This window comes from Rousettus aegyptiacus, unplaced genomic scaffold (genome assembly GCF_014176215.1).
Source record: "Rousettus aegyptiacus isolate mRouAeg1 unplaced genomic scaffold, mRouAeg1.p scaffold_m13_p_9, whole genome shotgun sequence".
NCBI classification, from domain to species: Eukaryota; Metazoa; Chordata; class Mammalia; order Chiroptera; family Pteropodidae; genus Rousettus; species Rousettus aegyptiacus.
In genome coordinates this window covers 66154142-66164650 of record NW_023416312.1, presented here as the reverse complement: position 1 = coordinate 66164650, position 10509 = coordinate 66154142, and the positions used below count along the sequence as shown (strand labels likewise).

General features: G+C 40.2%; 1 pseudogene; it reads left to right on the top strand.

Moving 5' to 3' along the window:
* Positions 1 to 8187: 8187 nt before the first annotated feature.
* On the top strand, positions 8188 to 8832 carry LOC107511320 (annotated as a pseudogene).
* The last annotated feature ends 1677 nt before the right edge of the window (positions 8833 to 10509 follow it).

Sequence of the window (10509 nt, the reverse complement as noted above, 5' to 3'; positions counted from 1 at the left end):
TATGAAAAGTATAAGGTATTTTAAGGTATCAAACTAAAAGAAGAAGTAATCTTAATTTGTAACAAGTGAGATTTGGTCTTGACAACAAAAACTCCTTCTTCACTGCCATTGTGTTTACCCATTAAAATAGGTTAGCCATTGACTTAAAAGATTGGCGGGCAGACTAGGGTTGGACCCTAGCTCTACTACGTTTCCTGTGTAAACCAAGGCAAATCACTTAACCTGTAAGTCTGGAGTTCCTCAGCTATAAAGTGAGGATAGCAATGCCTATTTACTTAGTTGTGTTGAGAATTAAAGTGAAATGAGACCATTGCATAGATCGTGGCTGAATACATGTGTCAATTCAACCAATATTTATTGAAAGGTAGACACTGGGCATTACAAAGTTGTAGAGAAGAGCTTTTGGGTTATTGGATGAAATATTCACACATGCAATGTCATAAACAGAGTGCCGTGAGAACCAAGAGGATAAAGAGCAACTAACTGCCTAGGAAAGTTTGAAGTGGGCTATAATGATTTTGACACAGACCCTTGGGCTGACTGGTTGTGAGTATTGATCATTACTACAGTAGAGGAACTGTCATGCAGGGGCTGACCTTATGGAGCAGGATTCACTTTAGCAGTGCTCTGGTGCCTACCCAGTCTGCCCTTTGGGTATGCTGTTCTCGGATGTAGCCCCAGGTAATGCTCAGGCTCAGTCCAAAGCAGGCCACCAGACATGCAGGGACTGGGGCCTCCTGGAAGGGGCCCCAACATAGTCCAACTTCAGCCACATCCTATGCCCTGCTTGGAGCCACCTGGCATGATCCACCAAGCAATCTGCAGATGGTTACCACTTGTGCTAGTCTTAGAATTGCATCAAAAGACCAAGCCATGACCAAGATCGGCTGCTACTAGTGTTGAGCTTGGGATTGTTCAGCAAGAGATACAGGGCCCACCAGATGCTGCTTGTTTGGATTTTGTGAACTTTTGAGAGATTTTACAAAAGTCTGCAGCATGAGCCAAAACAGGCTGTTTTTATAGAAAAATCTCTGAAAGTAGCATGAGTGAGCCTGAAAGTGGGGTTGTGCAGGGTCTCAGGGAATCACCAGTGTAGGACAACCAGCGTTAGCCAGGTTGATGGAAACTCAGATATGGTGGCTGCTTAAGTCTGCAGGCTGGGATGGGGGAGGACTCAACAAAGGAACAATGGATGCTGCCAGCACTACTGTCTAGGAGAAAGCTGCCCTCCAGTTCTTACCTTCAAGCTAGATAACTCAATTCCTCCCAGTATTTCCTTGGTACCTATGGAGCTGCTTCCCCAGGGCTGAAGTTCAGAGCAAGAGAATCTGTCAGTGAGTAAGTCTGTGCATGGGCCCTTTAAGAGGGGTGCCTGAAACTCCAGCAGCCCTCCATCTCACTCAGCCACAATCTCCTCTGGTTTTAACAGCCAGAAGTTGTGGGGACTTCTCTTCTCAGTACTGGATCTTTGGGCTGGGGTGCCTGTGGAGGCTGGGATCCCTCGATCCTTTGAGGAGACCTTCGCAGTAGAGATATCCTCCTGATTTTTAACCACCACACGTGGGTATGGGACAAAACCTTTCAGTGTCTCTGCCTCTCCTACCAGTCTAGAGGTGGCATCTTTTGCATGTCCTTAGTTGTAGGGCCTCTGTTCTTCTAGACTTCAAGTGATTCTCGATGATCATTATGTAGTTCAGTTGTGATTTTGATGTGGCTGTGAGAAGAGGTAAGCACAGTGTTATCTACCCTGTCATCTTGACCAGAAATCCATTTTCATTTTCTTTGAAATGGTAAAAAGGCTGTACTAGAAGAAGTATGGCCAGTAATTGGAGCCATGACCAGTGAATTCTGGAAGATGTTTTATTTTAATTACATTTGATTTGTATAGCTATAGAAATGGTAATTTCTCCATAATCTTGGGCTTGTAATCAACTCCAAGCTACTTTTTCTATTATAAATCTACAACTTTCCACTGCTAATTAGTATCTCTTAAGGAAAGGACAGGAAAAGGAGATACAATTTAAGAGTTGGTCTTGCTTCACGAGAGTAGCTCTTGGCTGGGTAGAAGAAGATGCTGAAATTTTCGCAGACTCATTATAAGGTATTAAAATTACTGTGGACTTTTTATGTCATCTCTTCTATTTCTTCATTAGCAAGCCAAGAAGTAGGTGCTGCTTCATTTATTTTAAAACCCATTAAGCCTTTTCTACATCTAGAGGAGAAAGAAAAATTTTACATATTCACATCATTAGAAGTATAACTTTCCCCCCAGTAAAACATGAGGTTGGCATTTCAGGAATGCAAATGTTTGTCTGCATCTGTGGATTCTAGCCTTTTTCACAGTCCCCTTGCTAATTGTTCTTCCAGGCAGCTTTTGACTTTTACAAAACAAACCTGACCTATATATCACTGTCATTTTAAACAAAATTCAATTTCAAAGGGTAAGGTGCCTTTAAAGGACATATGGAAAAAAATAAAATAAAAAGCACAAGTCAATGAAAATTGAATAAGGGATTGAAACCTTGAGGTAAAATTACATGTAATGAATTGAAATTCTTTTCTTTTTATGAGGTAATAAAATTAAACTCCTTACTAACTATTCCTTTAGATTAATGAATGGCCTGAGGATACTGAAGGGTGATGAGGGGGCTAATATATAGTCATTAAGAGATACAAGTCTGTTACTACAGCTACAAACAAAATGCTTGACTATGTTTTCTGAATAACCAAATATTACTGGTGGTTTAACAAAACAGATGAATCAATTTTATTCAGAATAGTAGAATTATTTGAGTTTGTGTAGAAATATGGCAAAAAATCTGGATAAAATGAGTAACAAATCAATTATTCATATGTATATGATTCTATGGTATCAAGCATGAAGAACTGGAAAACAGTTGAATAATTGATTCAATTTTAGCTATTTTACATGGATGCCTCTGCAAAAACTAAGTCTTTTAAGGATAGTTCCCCTGCCTGATACTTTTCTTCTCTTCCACACAATGCCTACCATAATACAGCCTGCAATAACTGCTTCATTAAATGGCTGATAGGATATTTGCAAGGCTGTATAAAGAACTTAAGTTTATATCAGTCTGCAAAGCAATCTGTGGCAAAAATGTCTAAATAATCTCCAAGATTACTGCTTCCATTTTGTATTGTAATGTTATTGCTGGATAGTGGCTATCCAGCAGGGACTGCATTTCCAACCCCTCTCATATCTAGATAGGGCCATCTCACTATCTGAATTTTAGAAGAATTGCTTCGCATCATTTCTAAGCCAAAGTAGTTAAGAAGCAATGACTTTAGTCTATTTACCTATTCACTGACTGAATTGAGAGAATTCCAATTTCCCACAGTAGGGTAGAAGCATGAGATGGAAGAATTGGGGTCCTTGGTGCCCATGCGGAGGCCCTCCACAACCAGGAACACTCATATTGGACTAATAAATACCTTTACTGTGTTATGTCACTGAGAATTTGGAGTTTGCAGCTTAAAGCAGCTAGCAATATCTTAATTAATACACTTTGAATTTTATTATCTAGGTGCTAAAATGATCTCTTGGAGGTCACTTCTTTTGAGTCTGCATGGTATCAGCAGAAAGGGGTAACAGGATATTCTGGTAGGTTTCTGTTGACACAGCACTGTCCAAGGGATTTGTGCTAGGTGTCTTCTATTTGCCTTGTCTAATCTTCTCTCCATTCTTCTTTCCTGTTCTCTGTCCTCTGCAATCTGAACTATATGGATTACATTAATCAGCTCTCTTGCCCTATGACATTTGACTGAATTTGGCTCATAGGAAGCTCCCACAGGAGGTCAGAGGGAAGGAGGAGAGTTAGAGTATAGAATCCCTTGGCTCTCTCACTGTGAAGTTTCCTAGGGGTGGCTGTGTCCCTCAACCAAAGGTCAATGCTCTTCTTAAGGCAGACTTCTCCACACCACTCTCTCCTCTCTTTCAATAACCATTCTTCACCTTGTGCCTTTAGACCTAGGGCTGGAAATAGCTTTGTTGCTACTAACTCTGAGTTATTGCACTATCTATTATAAGACATCTCCTGTCTCATCCATTTTTACATAAACGGCCCCTTTATATGTCAATTAAATCTCGAAGCTGAGGGAAAAATAGCCCCTTAATTTAACATCTCTCAAATTCTTTTAATTTGAATGTGCCATCTGTGTTTGTTTGAGACACTGAATGATACAGAAAACCAGAATTAGATGCTCACAAGGAAATCTCCATTAGTCAATATGAATGGGGCCACTTGAATCTGCCAATTTCATCCAATTCCAGTTGTGTGCATTTTTTGTAGGGCTTCTAATTTCCCCTAAAACCATAGCCATAGTGGCTGAGGACAATGTAGCTTAAAGTAGCTGGCTAATATTTTGAAAAATTTTAAAATGTTATGTATGTGAATTTTGCTTTCTACTGTGTATCTATGCTTTGAAGAAGTAGAGCATAGTAGTTAAGAGTACTTGACATCAGTTAGACTCAAGTTATCTTTCAAGTTAGGCTGTCTCCACTGCTTATTAGCCATTACCTTAGACAAGTTACTTAGTCTCCATAACCCTGAGCTTCCTCATCACTAAAGTGAGAATAATAATATTGACTTCGTGTGGTTGTTTTTAGGAATAAATGCCTAACTCATATGTATTGCTTAGTAAATTTAGCTCCATAAAACCATGTATGCTTGACTAAAATTGGTATTCCAAGAATATGGTCCTTGTTTAGCCTCTAGCTTCATATAACTTTAGTATATAATTATATATATCCCAGTTTGAAAAGCATGAATATGCTATCTAAAGTTATGTTTAGGGAAAAGCAAAGTAGCTACAAGGGAAAATTGCTGATACTTGATTTCCAAGAAGAAATGAGGAAAGAAAGAAAGAAAAGAAAGAGAGAGAGGGGATAGAAGAGAAAGAGAGTAAGGGAGGGAGGGAGGAAGAAGAGATAGAAGGAAAAGTATCATCTTGAAGAGTCTGCATAGCATAACAATTCAGAACATAAATTGCACCCAATCAAGATGGTTGAGTAGGTAAACACTGTGCTTGCTTCCTTTCACAACTATGTCAAAATTACATCTAAACTTCAGAACGATCATTGAGGATTGCATGAAGTCTAGCTGAACAAAAGTTCTACAACTAAGCACATGTAGAAGAAGCCACCTCCAGACTGGTAGGAGGGGCGGAAACATGAAACAAGGTATACCCATGTGTGGCAGTTAAAAATCAGGAGAGATATCCTGCCTGAAGAGGTCCCCACAGAGGAGCAAAGGGCACTAGCCCCATACTGGGCTCCCAAGAGCAGGGTTCCAGTGCTGGGAAGACAAGTCTGCATAACTTCTGCCTATGAAAATCAGCAGAGATTATGGCTGAGTGAGATGGAGGGCTGCTGGAGTTTCAGGTGTTACTCTTAAAAGGCCCACATGTAAATTTACTCGCTGACAGATTCACATACTCTGATCTTCATCCCTAGAGCAGCAGCTCAATCGGTGCCAGGGAAATATAGGGAGGAACTGAACTATCTAGCTTCAAAGAAAGAGCTGGAGGGGCAGCTTTCTTCCAGACAGATGTGCTGGCAGCACCCCTTGTTCCTTTGTTGAACCTTCCCTGGTTCCAGCATTGCAGAAATAGGTGGCCCCTGTATCTGAGTTTTGATAAACCTGGCTAACACTGGTGACCCCACTCAAATGATTCCCTGAGACCCCACACCACCAAAATAGCAGGCCCACCCAAGCCACTTCCAGTGGCTTTTCCGTACAAACAACCTGCCTTGGGCTCATGCTGCAGACATTCCTAAAATCTCTCAGAGGTTCACAAAATCCAAACAAGCAGTATCTGGTCTCAACATGCCCCATGATTTTTTCCGAGTAGCCCCAAGACCAGCAAGTAGCAGCCAGCTTTGGTTAACAGCTAGGATCCTCAAGGCACTTCAAGCCCAGTGCAGGTGGAAGCCATCTGTGGATTGCTTGGTTGATCATGTCATGTGGCCCCAAGCAGACCACAGAAGGCAGCTGAAATTGGCATGAGGTGGAGACCCTCCCAGGAGGCCCTAGGGCCTTCATGCCCAGTGGCCTCCTTTGACATGGATATAACATGGGACTGCATTCAAAGACAACACACCCAAAGGGCAGACTGGGCAGGCACAAGAGCCCTGCTAAAGTGAATCCTACTCCATAGGGTCATCCCCTACACAAAAGCTTCTTGCCTATAGTCATGACCAGCCCTCACAACCAATTAGCCCAAGGGTCAATCCCTCCGGAGGCACTAGTATGCAAAAAGGAACCAAGGTTCAACTACAATAGAAGGGTACACTCAACTCAAGCAAAAGACACATCTGTAACACCCGAGTCAGGTGACCAGGGAGACTGCCCCACTGGGCCCCATAGGACATTTACTATATACAGTCACTCTACTAAGACTGGGAGACAGAGCAGCTCTACCTAATACATGAAAACAAACACAGAGAGTCAGCCAAAATGGGGTAACAAAGACATGTATCCCAAATGAAAGAACAGCAGAAAGCTCCATGAAAAGAACTAAACAAAAAGAAGATGAGCAATCTACCAGGCAGAGTTTAAAATACTGGTTTTAAAGGTGCTCAATGAAGTTAAGGGGAGAGTAGATGAACTCAGTGGGAGTTTTAACGAAGAAATAAAAAACATAAAAATAGAGATAGAAAACATAAAAAAAGAACAAAACAGAAATGAAGAATACAATAACTGAAATGAAAACTGCCTTAGAGGGAATCAACAGTGGGTTAAATGAAGCAGAGGATTGAATAAGTGATTTGGAAGATAAGGTAGCAGAAAACAGCAACAAGAAAAAAAGAATCTAAAAATATAAGGATAGTCTAAAGGATCTCTGGGACAACATCAAGCATACCAACATTTGCATTGTAAGGGTACCAGGAGAAGAGAGAGGGCAAGAAATTGAAAATCTATTTGAAGAAATAATGATGGGAAACTTTCCTATCTTGGTGAAGGAAATAGACATATAAGCCCAGGAAGCACAGAGGGTCCCAAATAAGATGAACCCAAAGAGGCCCACACCAAGACACACCATCATTAAAATGCCGAAGGTTAAAGACAAAGAGGGAATCTCAAAAGCAGCAAGAGAAAGACAGTTAGTTACCTACAAGGGAGCTTCTTTAAGACTGTCGGTTGATTTCTCAACAGAAACTTTGCAGGTCAGGAGGGATTGGCACAAAATATTCAAAGTGATGAAAATCAAGGACCTACAAGCAAGACTACTCTATTCTGCAAATCTATCATTTAGAATCAAAGGACAGATAAAGAGCTTCTCAGACAAGAAAAGGCTAAAGGAATTCATTAACACCAAACCAGTATTACAAGAAATGTTAAAGGGACTTCTTTAAGAAGAAAAAAGGATCCAAAATATAAATAATAAAATGGCAATAACTACATATCTACCAAAAATTACTTTAAATATAAATGTATCAAATATTCCAATCCAAGGAAAGGGTGACTGAATGGATAAGAAAACAAGACCTTTACATAGGCTTCCTACAGGAAGCTCACTTCAGATCCTAAGACACACACAAACTCAAAGAAAAGGGATAGAAAAAGATGTTTCATGAAAATGGAAACAAACAAACAAAAGCTGGGGTAGCAATACTTATACCAGACAAAATAGACTTAAAAACAAAGGCTACAACAAGAGACAAAGAAAGACCCAGTTATCCCACTTCTGGGTGTTTATCTGAAGAAAGCCAAAACACTACTTCGAAGGGACATGAGAATCCATATGTTAATTGCAGCATTATTTACAATAGTCAAGATATGGAGGCTCCCTTGGTTTCCATTAATGAATGAATGGTTAGAGAAGAGGCGGCACACATATACAATGGAATATTAGTCAGCCATAGAAAAAGAATAAAATCTTGCCATCTACAGCAACATGGGTGGACCTAGAGAGCATTGTGCTGAGTGGAGTAAGACAGAGAAAGATAAATGCCATATGATTTCACTTGCATGTGAAATTCGAAGAACAACAACAACAAAAAGGTACAAACTCAAATACAGAGAAAATTTTGACCCTTGTCAGATTGGAGGGGGTTTTGAGGGATGGGTGAAAAAGAGGAAAGGATTAAGAAGTACAAATTGGTAGTTGCAAAATAGTCATGAGGAGTCAGATGGGTCCAGAGATGCTTCCGGAAGTAACATCATGATGGCTGCCCAAGGAAAATCTCACGTTCAGTTCAAATTTGTATTGGTTGATGATGGTGAGACTGGAAAAACTACATTTGTGAAATGTCATCTAACTGGTGACTTTGAGAAGTATGTAGCTACCTTGGGTGTCAAGGTCCACCCCCTTGTATTCCATACCAACAGAGAACCTATCAAGTTTTCAACATGTGGGACACAGCTAATCAGGAGAAGCTTGGTGGACTGAGAGATGGCTATTACATCCAAGCCCAGTATGGCATTATAATGTTTGAGGTAACTTCAAGAATTACATACAAGAATGTGCCTAACCAGCATAGAGCTCTGGTACGAGTATCTGAAAACATCCCCATTGTGTTGTGTGACAACAAAATAGATATTAAGGACTAGAAAGTTAAAGCAAAATAAACTGTCTTCCACCAAAAAAGAATCTTCAATACTATGACATTTCTGCCAAAATCTACAACTTGAAAAGCCTTTCCTCTGGCTTGCTAGAAAACTAATCAGAGACCCTAACTTGGAGCTTGTTGCAATGCCTGCTCTCAACATCCCAGAGATTGTCATGGACCCAGCTTTGGCAGCACAGTAGGAGCACAATCTAGAGGTTGCTCACACAACTGCTCTGATGAATGAGGATGATGACTTGTGAGAAAGTGAAGCTGGAGACAAGCATGAGAAGTCTAGTTTTACAGGCAGCAATCCTGTCATGTCATTGGTGCAATTTGTTTGCCATTTTGTTATGTAGCTAAGCAGAACATGTTCTTGATCTGGGATGTTGAAGGAGATGAACGGTCTTTGGAATGAATGTGGTAATTGAAAAAACTTTTATATTTTGGACCCACGTTATTAGCTGTTTTGGAACACAGTTGTTTCTTTATTGGGTTTCAAATATATGACCACTATAGTCACAACAAAATACTCCATGGTGTAACCTTGTTTGTTACAATCATTCCCATTCCTTTTCATTTAGAATCAGAATAAAGTTGTATTTCAAATATCTAAATAAATAAATAATCATGGAGATGTAGAGAATAGCATAAGGAAAATAGTCAATAATATTATCATAACTATGTATGGTGTCAGATGTGTACTGGATTTATCAGGGTGATCACTATGTAAATAATATAAATGTCTAATCACCATGTTGTACACCTGAAACTAATATAATATTTTATACTAAATGTAATTGAAAATTAAAAAATTTAAAGATAATTAAAAATATGAATTTTATGAATTGATTCTGGGATTTCTGGAATTGGCTATCAAATCTAATTAGATTTAAAAACACTAATGATGATGCTTTTAGCAGTAAAGAGACCACTAATAGTCCATGGTGTAATCTGGCAAAGAGTTATGTAAAATATCACCATTGGATACTCCTCCTCAACCAATTATAAGAAACAAGAATGTGGGAGAGAATTGGATTAAACATGGCAGACTGAGAGATGTCCCCAGATCTCTCCCCTTGAAAAAACAATAAGTTGAACATCTAAAACTCAAAAAAAAAATACCCAAATTGCACACCAGCACATCTGAGTGTGGGATCTGCACATAAGAGCTGCTACAGATCAGAACCAAAGAAGCTGCCTCTAGCAGCCTGAGCTCCCTGTGGGAGGAGAGGGTGTTGGGAGCCATTTTGAGACATGATGGGAGCCATTATGAGACACTGAAGAAGTCACGTAGCTGATAGCCATGAAGCAGCTTCTGAGACTGCTTAAACAATGGTTCAAGGAAACAAGGTGTTAACTTAATTACTGAACCTGGTGGGGAGACTTGCATCATAAAGAAACCCTTTTAAGGTAATGGAATGTTTTATAGCCTAGAAAAGAAGGATGTTCAAGAACGTGTGCAAATGTAAATGTCAGCATTTCCAATGGTATGTACTTTGTGCTTTGCTATTGTATCTAAAAACTTATATAGAGGCTATGCTAAATAAACTCAAGGCTGCAACAGTGACTGTATGCCCTCCTGAAGTGCTTTCCTGTCTTCTTTTTTTCCCCTTAGGCTTCGCCCCCCTCTTTCAGGTACTGATCAACTTTAGCCTGTTGGCTCTGGCAAGAGGGAAGAGATAAGGAGTGGTGAGTTCTCTGAACAGCCCTGCGTGGGAGTGCTGTGAGCTTACGTGGCCAGTGGTAGCACCCAGTCATCAGGGCAGAAGAAAAAGAAATGGGAACAGCAGAAAAGCAGGGATGTCAGAGAAACAACAGTTGATTTTACCGGCCGCAGTTGGAAATACCCTCTGAGACGGATTACCGCGGAGCCCCAGGGGAATCTGAGCAAACACTGCTGAAACTGTTGCTAACATTGACAAGGACTGAAACTGAGA